The sequence below is a fragment of the Zalophus californianus genome, chromosome X (assembly GCF_009762305.2).
Source record: "Zalophus californianus isolate mZalCal1 chromosome X, mZalCal1.pri.v2, whole genome shotgun sequence".
Lineage (NCBI taxonomy): Eukaryota > Metazoa > Chordata > Mammalia > Carnivora > Otariidae > Zalophus > Zalophus californianus.
This window is the reverse complement of record NC_045612.1, coordinates 83456553-83481568: the sequence shown is the minus strand read 5'-3', so window position 1 is coordinate 83481568 and position 25016 is coordinate 83456553. Positions and strand designations below refer to the sequence as shown.

At 45.0% G+C, this 25016-nt stretch overlaps 1 long non-coding RNA gene across 1 annotated transcript in view; it reads left to right on the top strand.

The window, feature by feature from the left end:
* Positions 1 to 3929: 3929 nt before the first annotated feature.
* Positions 3930 to 25016, top strand: part of LOC113931522 — a 36252-nt gene continuing 15165 nt past the window's right edge. Inside the window, exons 1-2 of the long non-coding RNA XR_003522736.1 lie at positions 3930 to 4829; positions 7164 to 7287. This is a non-coding gene — a long non-coding RNA (uncharacterized LOC113931522). The remainder of the gene's footprint in view (positions 4830 to 7163; positions 7288 to 25016) is intronic.

The window sequence follows — 25016 nt, the reverse complement described above, 5'->3', positions numbered from 1 at the left end:
GGTACCACTTAAAATAGGCATTCCGCTTCTTCTTTTCCTCCTTTTTGCCCTTTAAAGAAATTTATTTCTTTTTAGGAACTGCAGCTTTCTGATTTAATTGAGGAAGCAAGTTTGGGGAGATCAAAAGCTCAAGATAATGTTCATTAAAGTTTTAAATTTCTTTAGTTAAGTCAGTCCACTGACTTATGAACGTGCATGTGGAGGAACCATAGTTTTTAAACATAAAACCAGCCAGAGTCTCAGTAGGGAGGAGTGCTCTCAAAGCATTTTGATAACTGGAATCCCATTTCTTAGAGGTTTTTCTCTAGAGCAAAGAGACAATTCCTCAACAGTACACTTTTGAGAGGTACAGCCTGGTTCCAGAAGGATCAGGCCAAAGGTCAGCACAATTCCAGTAGGAAAGGCCCAGTTCCAGAGGAATTGGACCAAAGGCCAGCACAGTTCCAAAAAAAAAAAAAAAAAAACAGTTCCAACCAGAACAGTCCCATCCCAAAATAGAGTTTGTCCAAAGTCCTACACATTTCAAACTGGCACCAGTTCCAACAGGAACAGTCTGGTTCCAAACAGTATTGAGACTAAAGGTCAGCACAGTTCCACCAGGACAAATGAGTACTGCCAGAGAGTTAAAAACAACAACAAACAAACAAGGCCTTAAATAGATCCTGAATAAATTCTGGAGAGCTCAGACACAAAGCATCCAGCTAGCAAACCAGGAGAAAACTTACTTTCAAAACCTCAGGTCTGCAAGAAAGCAGTGAGCCCAATGGGCTCTGTGCGTATAGATACCTATTTGTTCACCAGCCTTGGAGTTGTGGCAGGGAGGGTGTGTCTTCTCTGGATACCCTTTGGGGCCACCAAGTAATGTTAAACTTAAAAATAAAACTCTCAGGGGGTGCCTGGGTGTCTCAGTCGGCTGAGCCCACAACTCTTGGTTTCAGCTCCAGTAGTGATCTCAAGATAGAGACCCGGGTCAGCTCAGCACTCTGTGCAGAGTCTGCTTATCCCTCTCCCCCCGCTGCTGGTGCTCTCTCTCTAAAATAAGAATAAATAAAATCTTTAAACAAATAAAACTCTCAGTTATTTTACCAACAAAAAAATGGATTTCTTAAGGAATAGCTGAGAATTACAAGCTAAGACAAAACCATAGGCAAGTCTGGAAAACAAAGGACTGAAACTCTTGTAGAGGAAAAGAAGGGGGTGGGGTGAATGTTGGGAAGAGCTGTTATAAATTAAAAGTCTATTGGAGTAAACTGAGAGTTAGAAGTATAGTGGCTTCTCATTGGCTGAGTTGTCACTGTCTCTCACTGGCTGGGCTGTTGGCAGAGTAGGAAGCAATTTTCCTTCCTTCCACTGGGTCAGTAAAGTAGTATGGACTTGCAAAGTGTGTTTCCTCCTTTTGGTTCTGCAATTGATAACTAGTGCTAGGGTGAGAGTTCCCCCTGCCAGCCTCCGAAATCCATTCTTTTTTTTTTTTTTTTTTTTTTATTTAATTGACAGAGAGAGAGACACACACACAGCGAGAGCAGGAACACAGGCAGTGGGAGCAGGAAAGGGGGAAGCAGGCCTCCCGCTGAGCAGGGAGCCCAAGTGGGGCTTGATACCAGGACCCCGGGATCACGACCCGAGCCGAAGGCAGACGCCCAACGCCTGAGCCACCCAAGCGCCCCCCGAAATCCATTCTAAATGGGGTTTCCTTTTATTAATTTTTACAGAATCATTAAGTGTTATGATCAGTACACAGTATCAGTTTCACTTATATCCACCGTCCCTTCACAGCTTTGGAAGCATTATCTCAAGGTTTACACATCCACCCAGCAGACAAGCTAGAAAGCCAGAAGTCATCTGCAGGCTTAGAGAAGCCATTATAGCCATTATAGGACCAGTTCAGGGTTCTTTTAGAGGGAGAAAAGGAGTGGGTGGAAGACTACCCCTATTCTGGCTATATGGAGGTCAAGGAAGGCAAAGAGGACGGGAGCAAGGGAGGAAGTGGGGGAGGAAGGAAAGAGGATGTGGAAGGAAAGGCAGAGAAGCAAGCAGGTAGGAATGAAGAGGCTAGAAACAAGGAGCCAGTCGGCACCAGAGGAGAAGTAGAGCCAGGCGGCAGGGGGCAGGAACCAGAGAAGGGAGGCTCTGGCAACGTGGGCGAGACCATTCTTCTCCCTCAAGGGGTGCCACACCACCTCTCCTCCTAATGGAGGCAGAGCAGAAGCCCCCCACCCTCATGGGCAGAGGCACACACGGGGCTTGGCCCTCTCTGGGCCTCCTAGCTCTCCAGCCTGGGAGTTTTGATGTGGGAAACAAAGGCAGAAGAAAAATTATTAAATTTCCTTACTACCCACAGCCCATTGACAAGTCCCTGAAACAGGTAGAGTGACACTCCTCTAGGGACTCAACTGCCTCAATGTTGACACTTTGTTAAGGGAAAAAGGCAATCTAGCCGGACCCTCCCTCCACCTCCCCCCCCCCGCCCCCCACGCCAGGATCCTGTAAGCTTACTTTAATAAAAATTCTTTTGGAAACTTCCTTTATCTCTAACCCACCCTCCCCCAAGATACATGTTGGCAATCATCCCCCAAGCATATGGCCCACCGATATACATCTGAAGGGTCTCATGACTACGGTTTTATTAGACGGTAATAAATGACCTTTTCCTAACAATAGCTAGCTCCCCTCAAGGTCCTGAAAACCTGGCTTCCAAAATTCCTTAGAGACTTATGCTATCCCCAACCCCCTTCCAACTTGAAAGTATATAAATGGGCCATTTCTCATGACACCAGTGCAGCTCTTTCTGCCCACAGGTCCTATCCCCATGCTATAATAACATCACCTTTTTGCACCAAAGATGTCTCAAGAATTCTTTCTTGGCTGTAGGCTTCGAACCCTAACGTCTTTCCTACATCAGTTTGACTAATTTCTCCAACTCCCCCAGCCCCCGAATTGCGTGGACTAGGGAAAGATTCTGATAATCCCCTCCCCTCCTCAACTGGTGGAGTTTAATAAAGACTTGGAACAGAATAAATAACTGTGGGGGAGATGAGTCAGCCTGGTTGGGGCAGCAGCACCCAGAAGTGGGGGGCCCATAATGTGGGGGTGCCCATTCCGGGTGGGAGGATTTAGAGGAAGTGTCTGTAGTAAGTCTTGACCACGCACCCACTGAAGGGGCACGCATGGGACACGGGTTGTCTTCGTCTCCCAGCCTCAATTTCCTCTTCTGTGAAATGGGAATATGAATACTCATTTGCTTTATCTGAGCATACTATGTCTGCCATAAAAGGTGGTCAGTGAGTAGTAACGATCATCCCTACTGCTGTGCCTTCTATCTTAGTCCACTTGCGTCATGTGAGACTATCCCAATGGTGGGAGTGTGGGGCACAGTGAGGAGACACTGATTCGTCATCACAGGGAGCCCAAAGGTGGCTCAGGCCCTCAGAAGGCCTGAGGGAAACTAAAAGTTCTGGTGAAGGGGCTTGGGCAGGCGGCAAATTCCTTTTTTATTTCTGCGACTTCCAGGTGGGGAAAGACGCCGGCTCTGGGACCAAGGATTGTATGGCGACCTACAGGCTGCACCCCCTCTAAGCAAAGTCACCTTAGATTCACTGTCCTTGTCACTTATTTTATTAGAGGGACTGCTAGCTAAACGGAAGGATTCACACCAAGACTCCAATACGGGGCCTATAGACCTGAATTAGTGTGGGAAGACAAGACCCAGGGAGAAGAAGAAGGGCGTCAGGGGGCTAGGAAATGCACCAGTTCAGCTTGGCGCTGCCACGCTGTCTGGCAGCGCCTTGCCTGCTGGAGAGGCGCGCGACATCCGCGCATGCGCTCTCCGCCCTCCGACCGGGCCTTCCCAAGGGGTCGGGCTGTACTCGGTGGAGGCGCTGTCCGCGCATGCGTATCCCGCTCAATCAAGTTCCCAGTGGAGTTGGGGGAGTACCCTGTGGAGCTGGCGGGGCTATTGAGTGCGAGGACCGTAGACTAGCCTATAGTAGGCGGCTGTTAGAGGATTTGGACGAAGGGGTGTGTGACAGCGACAAGTCACAGACGGCGGAAGAGTTAAGTGCGGCCGCCAAGGGCGGTTTAAGCTGGCGCAGAGTCCTCGGAGGTAGAAGGGCACTCGGGGTTGCTTTTTTCGCCTGGATTGCACTTTGCAGTCCCCTGGAGGAGACCGGAAACCAGAGGACTGAAGGGAGTGAGTGTGTGAAACCCCGGAGGAAACACCTCTGGATTCCGTCCTTACATCTCCAGGCCCTAGAAGGGACCCCATCAAGTCTGGTCGCCCCCAGGTCAGCCCCCCCGGCAGAAAAATCTAAATTTGGACAGTAACTGCGCTGCACCCCACCCCTAGTCTTCCAGGAAGTTCCAGGGCCCCGCCCCACACCCTGGGGGACTCTAAATAAAAAAGGGGGGTTCCGTGAGGGCGGGGCAGGGTTGAAAGACCTGCGATGGAGCCGCCTATGTGGCCTGGGAAGAACCCCTGCTTCCTCATCCGCCACTGGGCCTGAGGAAGACGCCAGACGGGCCTGGCAAGCGCCCAGAGAGTGACCTCAGACCACTGATCAGGAAGTGAAGCCTGAAGGAGGTGCGCAGAAACCCAGTGTGCGACTAAATTAATGATTCTGATACCAGACCCTTGTACAGAAAGGGAAAAGAGCCATTGGCTTCTCCAGCTGCAGGTGCAAAGTTACAGAGGCGTCGGGGACCTGAAAACCCAATGCTTTTTATGAATGAGGATCCCGAGGTCCAGTCATACCATCTGACATTGTATTACGCTGGGTCAGGCTCTGTTGTGAGTGTATTTACTCTGTTAATCCTCACAACAATCCTATGAGGTAGGTATTACAATCACCCCCAGTTTACAGATGAAGAAAGTAAGTCCTGGAAAGTTAAGCCCCTTCGCAAAGTCACATAACTAGTAAAGAGCAAAGCAGGACCTCACAGGCAGTCAGACTCCAGAGTGGGCACTCTTAGGAGCACAAGCTTATGTTGCTCTGGGTGAGATCACATAAGAGAAACCCAGTAGAAGGTGAAGATTGGAAATCATTTTCTGAGCACCTGCTCTCACACTTTTGTGTTTCTCTCACCTTATTTCAATCTTTCCAACAACTCTGGAAGGAAGGAAGTGGAGGAAACTGAGGCAGAGAGGTTCTGTATCCTGCCCAGGTCACGTAAATAGAAGCTGAATCAAGTTGACTCAGTTAACAAATTAGTTAACCGAGACAACTGATGAGACTAAAATCTAGTTCTCCTGTCTCTCAATCTTGGGGCCTTTTTACTACATACATTTTAACAAACATTTATTTGTTCATTCAGCCAATGTGTGTTGGGCCAGGTGTTCTTGCAGGCACTGAGGATTCAGCAGTGACCAAAACGGACATGGTCCCTGTCCTTGAGTCTCTGAGGGAGGGTGAAGGTGGAGGGTGTCAACAACAAACAAAACTGGATATTAGTTAAAGCAGTGAAAACAAATTTTATTCAGTAACTACTGTCAGTAGGGGAAAGAGCTGAGCTCTGTCCCAATTTGTGCAGGAGTGACTGGGTATTTTATTTCATTTTTTAGAGATTTATTTATTTATTTCCGTGGGGGGGCGGGAGGGGAGGGGCAGAGGGAGAGGGAAAGCAGACTCCCTGCTGAGCGGGGAGCCCTACACGGGGCTGTCTCCCGACCCTGAGATCATGACCTGAGCCCGAAACAAGAGTTGGACCCAGGCGCCCCGTGACTGGTTATTTTAAAGGGAGGGTGAGGGAGGAGGGGGCAAGGGCTCAAGTAGAGTCAGGGAAGTGAAAAATGACAAAAATCGGGTAAGAAGTTTAGTCTGTATAAAAGCAATTAGGCCTGCTGTGTCTGCTAGTGGGCACTTAAGGAAGTTAGGATGCTCTCCTCCACAGAGACTGGGAGGTAGAGGCCCTAGCCTTTCTTATGATTACATTTCAAAGGAATGGCTCTCAGGTCCTTAAGAAATCACTTTCTGAGTTGTAGGAGATACATATACATCTCAAAGGGAAAGGAAGAATTCACAGTTGAAAGCCATTTTTAGCAAATGCTCTAAGAAAGGGGGGTCATGGGCTCACCATCAGGTTCTGGCTAGAGCAAATGGGAAATTTTTTTGACAGTCCTGAGCTTTTTCAGACAGGAACTCAAAAAAGGGCTGGGCCGGTTCAGCTTGCAGCCTTAGGCTGCTAGAAGCCAAGTCAAAGTTTCGTCAAATCCTTTAATGTGGGGTAGGGGGAGTGGGAGTGTTTGAATGGAGGGTTTGTGCGGAAAGTTTCTGCAGTTCTCAAGGGAGATGGAACCGATAACAAACACGTAGAGAAGACTTTCAGGTAGTGACGATATTGAAGACCTGGGAGACCTGGAGAAGGAATTTACTCTATTGGTGAACTGAGAACCCAGATATGCCAAGGTCTGGGAAGGAAAGCAATCTGGAGGGAAGAGCAAGTGAAAAGACCCGGGGTGCAGGAACACACAGTGAATGCAGCACATCAGGGCAGGGCTGGGGAGAGTTGGATAATTAAGTCTGAGGTCTTAGGGACAGTCAGGGGCCAAATCACTAGTATTTATGTGCCAGCAGGGCCACCCAGTGAGGTCACACACATATTTACTGTACAGGACACCTTGTACTGAGGGAATGAGGACAGGAATCTAAAAGTTAACCCTTTCTGTGGTCACCCAGCTGTGCAGGGCTGCATCAGCCAGGAGAGAGGGGTGCCTTCTTCTAATAACCACAGGCTGGCCACACTGTGAACAGGAGGGGTGGTCTGCCCAGAAGGGCACCTTTGTCTAAACAGAATGAAGGTACTAGCCAGGCAAGCTGTGGCTTGTGTGCCAGGCGCTGAGCTAGTAATTGCTAGGGTAGCAGACCAGGTGTAAGGTTATTGAAAAAGCTGAAGCATCTAAGCAGCTGTCTTAAAAAACAAAACAAAACAGGGCGCCTGGGTGGCTCAGTTGGCTAATTGACTGCCTTCGGCTCAGGTCATGATCCTGGAGTCCCGGGATCGAGTCCCGCATCAGGCTCCCTGCTCGGCGGGGAGTCTGCTTCTCCCTCTGACCCTCCCCTCTCTCATGCTCTCTCTCTCATTCTCTCTCTCTCAAATAAATAAATAAAATCTTAAAAAACAAAACAAAACAGTGCCATGAACAATGAATGTACGTTACCTGATTACAGGGCCCATAGCGGTAGTCCAGTGGGCGTGTTCAACCCCTCCATGGAGAAACAGCAGTGAGGATGGAACAGGGGAGAGTGTGATGCATCCAGGTACTCACTGATGCTTGAGCGTGACTTCATTCAGGTAACTGAGCCCCTCTTGCCCCCTGCTGCATCCCTTTCCCTTTCCCCTGTCGGGCTCTTTCTGGGTCTCTCTTTCCCATTCCTTTTGTTTATTTCAGCAGAATTGAGCATTCGTTACTTGGTACAGTGCATGCAAAAAATGTCCTCACTGATGTCTCCAAAATCAGGTAGAGGACACAGACACATTTTTCTAAATTTATGGAGTTACTAATTTATACATTTCTATCTTATGTAAAGGATTTGAAGTGGCTGTTAATTCCAAGATTTATCTTTTCCTGCCACTATACTAAGGTGGACAATAGAATGAACCTAGGGCAAGATGATAAGAATCCCTTTTTATTTATTTCACTTTATTTTATTTTTAAAAAGACTTTATTTTTAAGTAATCTCTGCACCCAACGTGGGGCTTAAACTCACAACCCCCGAGATCAAGAGTTGCAGACTTCCAACAGAGCCAGCCAGGTGCACCTATTTATTTTGCTTTAAAATGTTTATATTGGATACTTATGTTGGATATAGTTATTTTATTATCTTCTTTTCAAGTGTGCAGAAAGGCAGATGTTAATAAAAAACATCCCCAGTTTAATGAGATCTTCATGTTTCAGCATGTTTACTTCAGATCTTATTTTTTATTTTTAATTTATGTTTTATTTTTTTAAAATATTTTATTTATTTATTTTAGAGAGAGAGACAACATGAGTGGGAGGGGGAGAGGAAGAGAGAGAATTTCAAGAAGACTCCACGCTGAGCGTGGAGCCCAACGTGGGGCTCAATCCCAGGATCCTGAGATCAGGACCTGAGCTGAAACCAAGAGTCAGAAGCTCAACTGACTGCACCCCCAGGTGCCCCCAGATTTGATTTTTTAAAAGATTGTTTGTTTATTTGACACAGAGAGTTGTGGGGGAGAGAGAGCACACAGCAGGGGGGAGTGGTAGGGAGAGGGAGAAGTAGGCTCCCCGCTGAGCAGGGAGCCTGATGCGGGGCTCCATCCCAGGACCCCAGGATCACGACCTGAGCCAAAGGCAACCGCTTAACTGACTGAGCCACCCAGGTGCCCCCAGATTTGATTTTTTAAGCAGAGAGCATTAACAAAGCAGTTGAACCCCCCTCTGCAATTCCTTCAGGTACATCCCCTTTCCTTCCCCAGTTACCATTATTCTGAATCTGGAGTTCATCATGCTCATGCATGTTTTGTTCTCCAACTTGATGTGAATGCATCCATAAATGTTTCATAGTATTTTGTAAACACAATAGAGTCTTGTTTTGTGCCAGCAGTGTTAACACTGTATGGCCCCCATGTTGGTAGCAAAGCTCTAGAATTCTCGATATTTACATGGTGCTCACCAGCACCCAAAGGACTTCAGGGTCCGTTATTTCCTGTGATCCTCACATACGCCTCCTGAGGAGGCAGACCAAGTGTTATGATCCCCATTTGACTCAAGAAGAAACGAAGATGGAGAGAGTGAAGGGACTTGCCCCAGGACCACAAAGGGGCAGAGGCCCAGGCTTACTATTCCTAGCTCAGTGCACTTTCCACTACCCCGTTGCCATCCGGCTGATAATGTGAGTTGTGTCAGCAAGACAAGTGTGAGCGACCAGAGAGCAGCAAGTGGGAGGGGGAGGAGAGGAGCGTGGAGATGAGGATAGGAAGGAAAGGTAGACAGGGGAGGAAGAAATAAAAGGGCAGAGCCGACGGAAGGAGCTGTATAGCTTCAGATCTACCAGTGATTCTCACTGTTGGCCACTCTTCGGGATTGCCTGGGAGCTTCAGAAAACACTGATGCCTGGGACCCACGCCCAGATCTAATGTAATGGGCCTGCAGGGCGGCCTGAGCTGCAGGATGTCGAAAAGCTCCCCAGCTGGTTTTGAATGTATAGCCGAGGCTTTGAACCATCGCCTAGGCAAAGCAATTTATCAGGCAGTGAGTTGGTTGAGGAGGCGGTACTCAAAGACTGGCTTATTAACATTAATAAGATCTTAGACCTCAAAGCCTGGCTTGATAATGGGATGTAAATAAGGTATTGAGATCTTAGCCCTAGATTCTATGGAAAGAAATGGGCTAAAATGAGAGGTAATAATCCAGTTTCCTCAGTGCTGTTCATACTAGGCTTAGACTATTGTGTTCAGTTATCGGGCTTTAACTTGAAGGGGAGACCAGCAGTTTTCACACTGAATACCAGTAACCCCCTACAGAGTAATAGCATTCAGCAAACGTTCTGTAAGTTCTTCCTTTATGCAAGGTCTGTGCTGCAGGGAAGTAAGAGAGATGGAAAAATTACAATTCTTGCTTTCAAGAAACAGACTCACAGGCAACCCAGGCAAATACAAGACAATTAACACAATGTGCTGAGTGCCAGTAATAAATCTAAAGTGCTAGGGAACAGAGGGCAGAGAGAGGAGTCTTGGGGAGACTGGCAGAGGGGCTCAGAGTGAGCTTTGTAGGAGTGCTGCCCGAGCTGAGTCTTGAAGGGTGAGTAGGAGTTTGTTGAGGGCATTGTTGAGGCTGGGGGTTGGGGAGAGCACATGCAAAGGCTTAGGCATAAGTGTGGTTGTGGAAGGGCAAATTGGTATGGTAGAAGCACCGGGAATAAATGTGTGGTGGAACAGAAGTGGGTGATGAGGCCTGTTCGGGTTTTACCCTGTAGGCATCAGGGAATCATCAAAGAGAAGAGTAGAACGAGGAGGTCCTCATGGAGGAGAGGGCATCTAATTTAAGGCTTGGAAATGATAGAAACTCAAGAGGCAGAGATGTGGGGTGGAGAAGGCTTCCCAAGCAGGGGTGGGGGGAAGTGTGGATGCAGGAATGAGCCTGATGTGTGTCAGTGCATCGAGGGGACCAATAATCCGATACAAATGAGTGAAACCATCTGGAGCGCTTTTTAAAAATATCCATGCCGGGGCGCCTGGGTGGCTCAGATGGTTAAGCGTCTGCCTTCGGCTCAGGTCATGATCCCAGGGTCCTGGGATCGAGTCCCGCATCGGGCTCCCTGCTCAGCGGGGAGCCTGCTTCTCCCTCTGCTTCTCTCTCTCTCTCTCTCTCTCTCTCTGTCTCTCATGAATAAATAAATAAAATCTTTAAAAAAAAAATATCCATGCCTGGGCTCCAATGCCTCCCCTTCCCCAGAGCCCCAGTGATTCTGATTTATGTGGTCTGGGGGTGGGACCCAGGCATCGGTATTTTTTTTTTTTGAAATTTGCATGGTTGTTAATTACACGGAAATGGTTGACAAATACACTAGATGTGTGAGCCAGTTCATCACCCCCCTTTCTCTCTCTTTTTTTTAAAGCTTTTCATTTTAATTCCAGTATAGTTAACATACAGTGTTATATTAGTTTCAGGCGTACAATATAGTGATTCAACAATTCTATACATGACTCAGTGCTCATGGTGATAAGTGTGCTCCTTAATCCCCACTACCTATTTCACCCATTCCCCCACCCACCTCCCCTCTGGTAACCATCAGCTTGTTCTCTATAGTTAAGAGTCTGTTTCTTGGTTTGTCTCTCTCTCTCTCTCTTTTTTTCCCTTTGTTCATTTGTTTCTTAAATTCCACATAGAATTGAAATCATATGGTATTTGTCTTTCTCTGACTTATTTCACTTAGTATTATAGTCTCTAGATCCATCCATGTTGTTGCAATTGGCAAGGTTTCATTCTTTTTGATGGCTGAATAATATATTCCATTGTGTGTGTATATATATATATATACCACTTCCTTATCCATTCATCTATCGGCGAACACTTGGGCTACTTCCATAATTTGGCTATTGTAAATAATGCCCCTAAAACATAGGGGGTACATGTAAACCTTTGCATTAGTGTTTTTGTATTCTTTGGGTAAATACCCAGTAGTGCAATTACTGGATTGTAGGGTAGTTCTATTTTTAACTGTTTAACTATTTGAGGAACCTCCATACTGTCTTCCACAGAGGCTGCACCAGTTTGCATTCCCACCCACAGTGCACAAGTGTTCCTTGTTCTCCACATCCTCACCAACACCTGTTGTTTCTTGTGTTTTTAAAGTTAGCCATTCTTACAGGTGTGAGGTGATATCTCCTTGTAGTTTTGATTTGCATTTCCCTGATGATGAGTGATGTCGAACATTTTTTCGTGTGTCTGTTGACCATCTGGATGTCTTCTTTGGGGAAATGTCTGTTCCTGTCCTCTGCCTATTTTTTAGTTGGACTATTTGTTTTTTGGGTGTTGAGTTGTATAAGTTCTTTATATTTTTTGGATACTAACTCTCTACTGGATATGTCCTTTGCAAATATATTCTCCCATTCAGTAGGTTGTCTTTTAGTTTTGTTGATTGCTTCCTTTGTTGCACAGAAGATTTTATTTTGGTGTAGTCCCAGTAGTTTATTTTTGCTTTTGTTTCCCTGCCTCAGGAGACATATCTAGAAAGATGGTGCTATGGCCAATGTCAGAGAAATTACTGCCTATGTTTTCTTCTAGGAGTTTTATGGTTTCAGGTCTCCCATTTAGGTCTTTAATCCATTTTGAGTTTATTTTTGTGTATGGTGTAAGAAAGTGGTCCAGTTTCATTCTTTTGCATGTTACTGTCCAGTTTTCCCAACACCATTTATTGAAGAGACTGTCTTTTTCCCATTGTATAGTCTTGCCTCCTTTGTCAAAGATTAATGGACCATATAATTGTAGGTTTATTTTTGGGTTTTCCGTTCCGTTCTATTGATCTATGTGTCTATTTTTGTGTCAGCACCATGCTGTTTTGATTACTACAGCTTTGTAATATAGCTTGAAGTCTGGAATTGTGATGCCTCCAGCTTTGTTTTTCTTTTTCAAGATTGCTTTGGCTCTTGGGGGTGTCTTCTGTGTTTCCATACAAATGTTAGGATTGTTTGTTCTGGTCCTGTAAAAAATGCTGTTGGTATTTTGATCCCTATCAAAATTGCATTAAGTGTGTAGATTGCTTTTGGTAGTATGGACATTTTAGCGATACTTGTTCTTCCAAGCCATGAGCATGGAATGTCTTTCCATTTCTTTGTGTCACCTTCAATTTCTCTCATCAATGTCTTAGAGTTTTCAGAATATAGGTTTTTTCACCTCTTTGGTTAAGTATATTGCTAAGTATTTTATTATTTTTGGTGTAATTGTAAATGGGATTGCTTTCTTATTTTCTCTTTCGGCTGCTTCATTATAGTGTGTAGAAATGTGACAGATTTCTGTGCATTGATCTTGTATCCTGTGACTTTACTGAATTCACTTATCAGTTCTAATAGTTTTTGGTGGAGTCTTTAGGCTTTTCTATATATAGTATCATGTCATCTGCAAAGAGTATTTTTTCAGTATTTTTTAAAAGGTCTTCCGGGTGATCCTACTATGCAGCTGGGCTTGAGAATCGTAAGGGAGCTGTTCAGTATACGGATGGAAAGTTAGGCTAGAGCCAGACAACAGAGATGATAAATTAGCTAATGTTTATTGCATGTTAACTATGTGCCAGACACTTTATGTGTATTAATCCATTTAATCCTCACAACCCTGTGAGTATAGGTACTATTATCCTTATGCTTCAGATGAGGAAACATTAATTTGACCAAAGTCTTGTATACTAAAAGAAGTGTCAGGCAGTCTGGCTTCAAAGCATATCCTAGAAGGACTTGTATTCCAGGCCAAAGAACTTGGGTTTTCTTCTGTAACCATCTTTATTAGTTTAGTGTGTATCCATCCAGAATATCTTTATGCACATACAAGCAATACAAATGTATACGCCCCCCTCTCTCTTACGCAAAAGGTAGCACACTAGATATACGGCATTGCATCTTGCTTTATTAACTAAATATCCTAGAAATCTATACATATCACTGCACAGACAGCTTCCTCATTCTTTTTTTGCAGCTTCTTAACATGTTTGTGTTCATGTACCATAATTTACTTAATCTTGGGTTGTTTCCAGTTTCTAACTATAAAAATGCTGTAATAAATAATCTTGTATGTGCATTATTTTGCATAGCCACAGAAATGGAATTACTGTGTCAAGGGGTATATGTGCATTTGTAATTTCAATAGATATTGCCAAATTGTCCTCCACAGGTCTTGTACTATTTACCATTCCTACCTGCAGCATATGACAGTATGTTGGCACTTTTTTTATGAAACAAGTTTTACTAATTATTTTATTTTAATAATAGAGAGAGCGGGGGGAGGGGAGGGAGAGAGAGAAAATCTTTTTTTTTAAGATTTTTTATTTATTTATTTGAGAGAGAGAGAATGAGAGATAGAGAGCTCGAGAGGAAAGAGGGTCAGAGGGAGAAGCAGACTCCCCGCTGAGCAGGGAGCCCGATGTGGGACTCGATCCCGGGACTCCAGGATCATGACCTGAGCCGAAGGCAGTCGCTCAACCAACTGAGCCACCCAGGCGCCCGGGAGAGAGAGAAAATCTTAAGCAGGCTCCACACCCAGCCCAGAGCCCAAGGCGGGGCTCAATCCCTGACCCTGAGATCCTGAACGGAGCTAAAATCAAGAGTTGGACATTTAACTGACTGAACCACCCAGGCACCCCTTATTTTATTGTTTAAAGTATCAAAATTATTAATATAGTTGAACTTATTTTTTACCAAGTAACTTTTTGAATCCTACTTCTTTTTTCTTCTTTCTTACCTCTTCTTTTTTTTTTTTAAAGATTTTATTTTTAAGTACTCTCTACACCCAACATGGGCCTGGAACTTACAACCCTGAGATCAAGAGTTGCGTGCTCTATGGACCAAGCCAGCCAGGAACCCCTTAAAGGTCAATGAAATAGGAAAACTCCTAGTAGGACTGATTGGGAGGGTGGGGGTGGAGTGAGAATTCAAATTACTAACACCTGGAGTAAAAATTAGGAGTAAAGGAAAGAAGAAGCTCCACGTAAAAGTGAGGGAGAACAGAAGCCCCAATACCTCCAAAAGCCAGCTCCCACAGTTTTGAGCTCTTTACAAAAACAGAAGAGGGAGCTATAGAGCTATGAAGTTAGAAAAGTTATCTTGAACCATGCCTCCCTTCTAAACATTCAAGAAAATTAATTCCGTATGAAAGAATGGAGGTCAAATCCCGTGTAAATTTATCGGAAGAAGAAAGAGGATAAGGAGCAGAATAACGTCCCTATAGGCAATGAGAGAATGCCAGAAAGACGTGCCTATAAAACAAATGAAAACTCCATCTTAGTATTTCCAAATGAGCTAATAGATTAAGAAATAATACAAGATATGAAAGAACAGTATAAATCAGAATGAGAAAAATTCAGAAATGAGATAGTAGAATTCAAGAAAGAATTAGAAACAAAACAAAAATATTTCTTTTCTTTTTTTTTTTTTTTAGATTTTATTTATTTGTTTGACAGAGAGAGAAACAAACAGCGAGAGAGGGAACACAAGCAGGGGGAGTGGGAAAGGGAGAAGCAGGCTTCCCGCCGAGCAGGGAGCCCGATGCGGGGCTCAATCCCAGGACCCTGGGATCATGACCTGAGCCGAAGGCAGACGCTTAACGCCTGAGCCACTCAGGCGCCCCAAAATTATTTCTTTTTTTTTAAAAAAAGATTTTATTCATCTGAGAGAAAGAGAGCCCAAGCAGGGGGAGGGGCAAAGGGAGAGGGAGAAGCAGACTCCCCGCTGAGCAGGGAGCCTGATGCGGGGCTCAGTCCCAGGACCCCGAGATCATGACCTGAGCCAAAGGCAGATGCTTAACCATCCGAGCCACCCAGGCACCCCAACTGAACAAAATTATTTCAGAAATGACTAAACTAGAGGGCGCCTGGGTGGCTCAGTTGGTTAAGCGACTGCCTTCGGCTCAGGTCATGATCCTGGAGTCCCGGGATCGAGTCCCGCATCGGGCTCACCGCTCAGCAGGGAGTCTGCTTCTCCCTCTGACCCTCTTCCTTCTCGTGCTCTGTATCTCTCATTCTCTCTCTCTCTCAAATAAATAAATAAAATCTTTAAAAAAAAAAAAAGAAATGACTAAACTAGAAGGACCACCAGAGCAAAGAAACACAACAGATAATGGCTTAAGAGAAATACATAAAAAGGAGGAGAGTTTTATTTTATTTTATTTTTAAGTAATCTCTACACCCAACGTGGGGCTCAAACCCACAGCCCTGAGATCAAGAGTCACATGCTCCACTAACTGAGTCAGCCTCCGAAGCCCTCCACCCTCCTTTTTTAAATTGAAAAGGAGGAGGGGCACCTGGGTGACTCAGTTGGTTAAGCATCTGACCTGGGCTCAGGGATTGAGCCCTCCGTGGGGCTTCAAGCTCAGTGGGGCATCTGCTTGAGATTCTCTTCCTCTTCCTCTGCCCCTCTCCCAGCTTGCACTCTCTTTCTCTTTCTCTCAAATAAATACATCTTTAAAAAAATAAATTGAAAGAAGGAAAGTTTTTAAGATAAAAAATAAAAGACGTTTGGTTTCAACTTGGACATGTCAAGAACTGCAGAAAAAAACTCCCATCCTTACAAGAAAGATAGGAGCAAATTGAAGACTATGTAAACTCATCAGAGAACTGAGATCACAGGAGAGATGGCTATCCTGAAATCTGGAGAGAAACAAGTTGCCCCCAGGGAGACATAAGACCAGAGCATTTGTTCACCTGAGTAGGAAGCCACTGGGTGCTAAGTGAGCTAAGTGAGCTAAGAAGAACATTAAAAGAAATTTTGACAAATTGCTGGAGACCAACTGGAAGGAGACTGTGAAGCTTGTGGAGTGAGTGCAGGCTTTTACTCCAGGAACTCCACTAGGGTCTCACAAGAAGGATAACGCAGAATTCAGAGAAAGCTCCCTCCCTGCCCCCAGAGCTGGAGGAGGGAGACAACAGCCACAAGGCCAGACCACCTAGACTGTGTCCTTTATCTGTAGGGGGCAGTGTGAGGCTTCTCTTTGGTCCCTTAAATATTAAGCCTAGTATGAGAGCTCATAGTTCTTTGGGGGATTTGTGTCCTAGAGTTTGGGGTCTGTGAACTGTTTGGGGTTCTGTTTCCCAATATGTGAAGACTTTGAGTATTTTGGGTCTATGTTTCTAGATATTTGGGGTTGCTGAGCTATTTGGGGTTGCTGACCCATGGCATGAGGTTCTGGATGTGTTTGGGAGTCTGTGTCACAAATGTAAGGTCACTGAGATGTTTGTGCTTCTTTGTTCGGGGCTGTGAACTCCTGGGGATATTTGGGAATCCGAGTTTCAGAATGCCTCAGGCTATGAGGCTTCTGAAACCTTGGGGGGTTCTACTTCTCAATGTGTGACATCTCATACTTCCTGGTATGTGCAATCTCTGAGCTGGTTTACTTTTGACTGTAGCATGAATTCTCTGAAATCTTTGAGTCCGTTTCCATTATTGTGAAGTACTTGATGTTTTGAGGGTCAGCATCCCTCACTGTAAACATCTCTGAATGTTCTCTCCTTGGATTTAAGGCCATGTTGCTATTCCAAGGTGTGTTTAGCTTTGTGACAGGTTTCTGAGGTGATTTAGCAACTATGTCCAAAATGCGAGGTCATTGAGCTTTTTAGTGTCTCTTTGCAGGATATTAAATGGACAAGTAATTTTGGGACTCTTTCTTCCAAGTTGTGAAATCTCAAAGGCTGATGGAGGCATCTTAGCATATGGTGATAACTGGGTGTTCTGTGTATGAGGGTATGAGGTGTCTGAGCTGCTTGAGGGACTTTATCCAAGTTGTGATATCTTTCATCTGTAGTCTAATCTGTAGAGTCTCTATACCATGGTGTATGGTATCTGAGTTATTTGAGTCTTTGTTCCACGGAGTGAAATCTCTGAGCTCTTCTGTGGCCTGTGTCCCAGGTGTGAGGTCTCTTAAGTTTTTTGGTACCCTGTTTTCTAGGTTATGAATTCTTCAAGGTGATTTGTTTATTTTCTGCCTGGATACAAGGCCTCTGAGCTCTTTGTGTTTCTGCTATCCAGGGTGCGGGGACTCTCAACCTTTGTGAGACTCTCCCTGATGGTGAAGATTTAATATTCTGTGGGTCTGTGTCCCTGAGTGTGGAGGCTCTGGCATTTTAAGGTTTTCATTCCTTTTTTTATTTTTTATTTTTATTTTTAAAGATTTTATTTATTTAAGAGAAAGAACAAGTGAGAGAGAGCATGAGTGGGGGAAGGGAGAGGGAGAAACAGACTCCCCGGCTGAGGGAGCCCGATGTGGGGCTCGATCCCAGGACCCTGGGATCAGGACCTGAGCTGAAGGCAGATGCTTAACCAACTGAGCCACCCAGACGCCCCAAGGTTTTCATTCCTGATTACTGTTCAGAGGTATGTTTCAGGCCTCTGAGCTGATTTAGTACCTACATCCAGAATGTGAGGTCACTCAGCTGTCTGGGTTTCTGTCTGAGATGATAGCACCCAAGCACTTTGTGGGTCTATATCCCTACATGTGTGGTATCTAAGGCTGTTTGGGTGATTTTATCATAGAATGAGATGTCTCTCTTGTGGGATCTTTTTCAGCATGTGTGGTCTCTGAACTCTTTGTAGGGTGGTGTCTCTAGGTGTTAAATTCTCTATTATGCCTTTGTGGAGATGGGCCATCTAATGATAATCTTTGAGCTGATTTAAAGTTTCTTGTTCTAGGATCTGATGTTTGCATTCTTTCAGGGTTTCTGTGTCCCAAGGTGTAAAGTCTAAAATTGGTTTGGGATTCTGTGTCCATAGCATGAGTTGTATCGGCTTTTGGGAGTCTGTGCCCACCATATGTGGTTTATGAGCTTTTTGTGGGTCTGTGTTTCAGAGTACATAGTTTTTAAGATGTTTAGGTCTGGTGTGTGGTGCCTCTGAGCCCTTTGAGCATTCATGCCTGGTGTGTGAGGTGTCTGAGAAGATTGGGGAGTCTCCTTCTAGGTTTTGAGGTCTCTGAGGTTTGGGCAGGTTTGTGTCAGGGTTTGAAGTCTCAGAACTTTTAAGGGATATGTATCTGATGTATGAGGTATCTAAGTTATTTGCAGATATGTTACAGAGGATGAGATCTGTGCTGTTGTGGGGTCTGTGTCCCAGGTTGTGAAATCCCTGTACTTTTGGGAGTGGTCTGTGTCCCAGGGTGTGAAGTTTCTGATGCTTTTGGAGATTTGTGTCCAGTCTGTGACATACCTGAGTTTTGGGAGTTCTGTCCATGTAGGAGGTTTCTGAGATTTTCATAGATCTGTGTCAGAATTTGAAGTCAGAATGATTTGGGGTGATGTTTCCATGGCAAGTTGTCTCTCATATGCCTAGGTGTCTGTTCCATGGGTGCAAAGCCTTTAGGGTGTTTCACTGTCTGTTTCTTAGGGTGTGGTGATTATTATAGTTGGGGTACTAGAGAGAATGAGCTGAAACAACAGGAAGAAGTTGTCTGAGAGTGGGATGCATGAACTTAATACTGTACTTGTTCCAGTTTGGGTAACAATGTCAAGGTTATTTTTATGGATGTGAGTGGATGGGAAGATGACTGGAGGAAAGAAGGTCAAAAAAGTGAGAGGCCAGGTCTCTATGTGAAGATGGAAGGTCATTTAAGGAGGAATGAAATCATCAAGGTTCAAGGGAGAGGTGGTATTGGAGACAGTGATAGTAATCTAGGAACTAAAATTCTAGAGATGTGAGGGTTGGTAGATGACTGATAAATCAGGACTCTCATAACATGTGCATTAAAACTGAGGGGTTTTGGGGGCACCTGGCTGGCTCAAGTTGGAAGACCATGGGACTCTTGATCTTGGGTTCATGAGTTCAAGCCCCACATTCAGTGTAGAGATTACTTAAATCTTTTATTTTTTTTTAAAGATTTTATTTATTTGAGAGAGAGAATGAGAGATAGCACGAGAGGGAAGAGGGTCAGAGAGAGAAGCAGACTCCCTGCTGAGCAAGGAGCCCGACATGGGACTCGATCCCGGGACTCCAGGATCATGACCTGAGCGGAAGGCAGTCGCTTAACCAACTGAGCCACCCAGGCGCCCTACTTAAATCTTTTAAAAAACTGAGGGGTTTGTGAGAGCTTTTCCCCTAGGGTCAAGAACAAGACAAAGATGTCCACTCTCACCACCTTTATTCAGCATAGTACTAGAAGTCCTAGCCACAGCAATCAGACAAGAAAAAGGAATAAAAGGCATCGAAATTGGTAGGGAAGAAGTAAAACTTTCACCGTATGCAGATGACACGATACAGTATATAGAAAACCCTAAAGACTCCACCAAAAAATTATTAGAACTGATAAATGAATTCAGTAAAGTCACAGGATACAAGATCAATGTACAGAAATCTGTTACATTTCTACACGCTAATAATGAAGCATCAGGAAGAGAAAATAAGGGGCACCTGGCTGGCTCATCAGTAGAGCATGCAACTCTTGATCTCAGGGTTGTGAGTTTGAGCCCCACATTGGATGTAGATATTGCTTGAAAATAAAAAAAATCTTAAAAAAAGAGAAATTAAGAAAACAATTCCATTTATAATTACACCCAAAATAATAAAATACCTAGGAATAAACTTAACCAAAGAGGTGAAAGACCTATATTCTGAAAATTCTAAGCACTGGAAGAACTAAAATCAGAATGAAGTCAAAGAGGTAAAAGTGCTTGTCTATGGGGCTGCAGTATGGGGTGGGGAGGGGCAGACAGAAATCTTGCTTTTCACCAAAAGCCCTTTGGGATCATGGGACTTATTCCTATGCTCATGAATTACTGTGATAAAAATGTGTAAAGGTCAAAGGGTAGAACCTTTCAGTTATAAGGTGAATAAATTCCTGGGATCTAATGTACAGTCTGGTGACTATAGTTAGTAACACTGTATTGTATACTTGAAAGTTGCTATGAGAATGGTGTCTTAATATCCTCATCATAACAACACAACGACAACAGCAACAACAACAAAGTGGTAATTATATGAGGTAAAGGAGGCATTAACTAACCTTATTGTGATAAGGTATATATGTATCAAACAGTATATATGTATCAAATCAATACATCGTACACCTTAAACTTACAGTGTTATATGTCAATTATATCTCAATAAAGCTGGAAAACGGGCACCTGGGTGGCTCAGTCAGTTAAGTGTCTGAGTCTTGGTTTCAGCTCAGGTTGTGATCTCAGGGTCCTGGGAGCCAGCCTTGTGTCAGCTCCCTGCTCTGCATGGAGTCTGCTTGAGTTTCTCTCTTCCTCTCCCTCTGTTCCTCCCCCTGCACTCATTCTCTCTCTCTCTCTCAAATAAATAAATAAATCTTAAAAAAATAAAGCTGGAAAAAATGTCTGAAGGAAAACCCATTCTCCCAGGCCCCACCAGAAGATTTGGATCCACCCCGATCCTTCCCTTTCTTCTTTTTCTCCTCTTTCTTCTTCCTTTTTGCCTTTTTTTAAAAGTTTGTAATAAAATTATTATAAAGTGAGCAATTCAGTGGCAATTAGTATATTCACAATGTTGTATAGTCACTACCTCTATCTAGCTCCAAAACGTTTCCCTCACCCCCAAAAGGAAATCCTGTACCCATTAAGCAATCGCTCCCCATTCCATCCCCAGCCTCTGATAATCACCAATCTGTGTTCTATCTCAATGGGTTTACCTATTCTAGATTTTTTTTTTAAAGATTTTATTTATTTGACAGAGAGAGACACAGTGAGAGAGGGAACACAAGCAGAGGGAGAGGGAGAAGCAGGCTTCCCACCAAGCGGGGAGCCCGATGCAGGGCTCGATCCCAGGACCCTGGGATCATGACCTGAGCCAAAGGCAGATGCTTAACGACTGAGCCACCCAGGCGCCCCATACCTATTCTAGATTTTTATACAGTATGTGACCTTTTGAGTCTACTTTCACATTACATAATGTTTCCAAGATTCATCCCCATTGTAGCATGTATCATGTACTTCATACCTTCTTATGACTGAATAATATTCCATTGTCTGTTTATACCACAATTTGTTTATCCGATATTCATCTGTTGATGGACATCTGGGCTGTTTCCACCTTTTGGCGATTGTCAGTAGTGATGCCGTGAATGTGTGTGTACATGTATTTGTTGAGTAACAGTTTTCAGTTCTTTTTTTGGGTGTCTACCTAGTAGTGGAATTGCTGGAATTGTGGTAATTCTGTTTAGGTTTTTGGGGAACTTCCACAGTTTCCACAGTGGTTGAACCATTTTTCATTCCCGCCAGCAGTGCACAAGGGTTCCAATTTCTCCACATCCTTGCCTACACTTATTTTGCTTCTTTGTTTGTACTACAGTTATCCTAGTGGGGATGGTACCTCACTGTGGGTTTGATCTGTATTTCCCTAATGATGAATGCGGTTAAGCGTCTTTTCATGTGCTTCCTGGCCATTTGTATACCTATGGAGAAATATATTTTTTAAGATTTTATTTACTTATTTATTTATTTGACAGAGAGAGAGAAGAGAGAGAGCACAAGCAGGAGAAGCAGCAGAGGGAGAGGAGAAGCAGGCTCCCCACTGAGCAGGGAGCCTGATGCAGGACTCAATCCCAGGACCCTGGGATCATGACCTGAGCCGAAGGCAGACACTTAACCAACTGAGCCACCCAGGAGCCCCTGGAGAACTATTTATTTAAGCTCTTTGCCCACTTTAAAAATCAGATTGTTGGGGCGCTTGGGTGGCTCAGTTGTTAAGTGTCTGCCTTCAGCTCAGGCCGTGATCCCAGGGTCCTGGGATCGAGCCCCACGTCGGGCTCCCTGCTCAGCGGGAAGCCTGCTTCTCCCTCTCCCACTCCCTCTGCTTGTGTTCCCTCTCTCTCTGTGTCTCTCTCTCTGTGTGAAAATAAATAAATAAAATCTTTAAAAAAAATCAGATTGTTTTTGTTGAGTTGCAAGAGTTCTTTACTTATTTTGAATATATATTAGATATATGGTTTATAAATACTTTGCTCTGTTCTGTAGGTTGTCTTTTCATTGTCTTGATAATGTCCTTTGATGCACAAAAGTTTTGAATTTTGATGAAATCCAATTTTTCTATTTTGTCTCTTGTTTTCTGTACTTTTGGTGTCGTACCTAAGACTTCATTGTCAAACCTGAGATCATTAAGATTACTAGAGCCTTTTCTTGGGGTGAGGCTCAGCTCATGGCTCTCAGTATCTAGAAAAGTTTGACTTCGAGATGGACCTTGCTCCCCCTCATCTTCACTATCTGACTCCTGCCTCACCCTGGCTCTGGGCTCCATGGGAGGAAGCTACTCTGCTGCCTGGGATCCTCCCCTGGTGCCCAATTGCCAAGTGAGCAGGACAACCCATTTCTGGGTTTTCTCCCCCCCAAGATTTGGTTTGTGATCATCCATGCTGCTGCCTCTGGCAGCAGAACAGCTGCAGTGAATTGACCTAGATTTGGTTGACCACCCAGGACTTGAGTGGAACTCAAATTTTCCCAAATTCTCAAGAATTCAGCACATTGGTTTTTCAGTAAATTAGCTTTCATCAGTTGGGTTCTAGGAGGCTTGATGGTTTGGTGAATTGGCCATTTCATCTATTGGGTTTTAAAAAGAAAGTGTTGGGGCACCTGGGTGGCTCAGTCGATTAAGCATCTGCCTTTGGCTCAGGTCATGATGCCAGGGTCCTGGGATCGAGCCCCTTGTCAGGGTCCCTGCTCAGCGGGGAGTCTCCTTCTTTCTCTCCCTCTGCCCCTCCCCCCACTCGTGCGCGCGCATGCGCACACACTCTCTCAAATAAATAAATAAAAATCTTTAAAAAAATAAAAATAAAGTGTTATCTTTTTATAATAAAGAAGAAATAAGAATATAGACATGTATCGGGTCACCTGGGTGGCTCAGTCGGTTAAGTCACTGACTCTTGGTTTCAGCTCAGCTCATGATCTCAGGGTTGTGAGGTTGAGCCCCTTGTTGGGATCCATGCTCAGTGTGGAGTCTGCTTGAAATTCTCTCCCTCTCCCCCTGCTTGCATTTTCTCTCTCTCTCTCTCTTAAATAAATAAATAAAATCTTTAAAAAGGGAGAATATAGACTTGTATCTGCTTATTTTTGCAAAGAAGAAACCTAGGAAGAATAAACCATAAATGAATGCAGTTGTTCATCACAGAGCCAGGGTGGGCATCTGAGCACTCTGAGAGGCCCTCCATCTCTGCCACTTTCAGGGCCAGGGGGAAGGAGAGGTGGCAGGGCTACCCTCCCTAGAGGGACTGTGGGCCTGCCCCCTACCCCAGGCCACCAGAGGCTTCTCAGCTAGACAAAATCTCCATGTTGCTGATCTGAGCTGCCATGGTTAGGGCACCAGCTCCCCAGGTGTGAGATCCCTAGGAACCAAGGCTGGGTGCAGGGAGTGTGCCCAGCACGGAACTGCCAGGTACAGGCCGGCCTGGTGCCCTTGACCTAACTGGTTCTGTGACTTCACCTTCAGCCAGCTCTGTCCTGCCCTCTGTTAGGGCCATTAGCAGTGAGGCACACAGTGGGGGGCTGGGGGCGATTAGGGCCCACATCTAACACCAGGAGATCTTTTAATTCATCAATTCCTTATTGAGCACCTATATATTCTAGGTGCTGGGGAAACCTTGGTGAACAAAATAGGCCTAAACCCTTGCCCCAGGGAAGCTGCCATTCTGGCAGAGATAGCAAACAGAAAACAAACAAGTCAGTACATTAGGTCAGGTGGTGATGAATGCCCTGAAGGAAATGAAGCAGGGAGGGTACTTACCAGTGGTGATCAGAGAAGGCCTTTCTGAGGTGACACATGAACTTAGACTGGAATGGTGACCTGAAGGAGCCAGTTGTGCACTGATCTGGGGGAATGGTATTCCAGGCAGAGGACAGTGTAAAGGTTTTGAGTTGGAAATAAGCTTGGCTAGTGACTAGGATCCAATAAGGGCAGAAATGCTTGGGGCTCAGGTTTTTGCCAGGCACACATTCCCGCTTGGCTCAGTCTGGTAGCACAGAGGGAGGAAGGAGAGGAGAGGCTCTCCTGGAGCAGGGCAGGTACAGATGGTGGTGGGAAGGGTCATGGGCACAGGAGGTAGGTATGGGTATATGGCATTTCAGTGAATCTGCTGGGGATGGGGTCAGAATAGAATTAAGACTTGAGGGTAAGTCAGGGCTAGAATGGGGGGTCAGGGAGGGAATGTAGACAGGGAGGTGGAGTATTCCTAGACCCTTTGGGGATACCAAGGGGTCACCTCATCTTCTTCCCCCTTTCTTTCCTTCTCTCCTTCCCGGGAGAAAGCCCCTCCTGCATCTGGGGAGAGCCTTGGGTACAGATGGCAGGTGCTTCTCACCCAGTGGATCACCTGTCTCCTGTAGTATATCCTGAGGCTGCAAGATGGTGACCTTGGCCTATGAGAGTGGGAGGGGAGAAAATTTTAGATCAGAGTCTTTTTGCTTGCTCTCTCTCTCTCTCTCTCTCTCTCTCTCTCTCTCTCCCCACCCTCTCTTTTCAGTCAGAGGCACAGATACATAGAAAGGGGGCAGCCAGGCACAGCCCCTGAATCACCCAGAGACACCCACCTAGAGTGACCATGCATTACTCATACACACACATACACACAACACAAACACAGATACAAGCACACATACTCTGATGTATGGCAACAGCAAACAGAGACACATGCAGACACAGTCACCCAGGGACACCGAGTATAGTGACTGTCAGTCACTCACAAAGAGACACAAGTCACATAGAGACCCACATGCCATGCACAGACACAGCCCATGAACACTGACATGGACAGAGCCTACACAGGCTAACATACAGGGATACCAAACCAGATCTGTGTAGACACAGTCACACAGGTACACACTCAACAAACAAAGGTACTGAGAAACAGAGGACCATGCAGACTG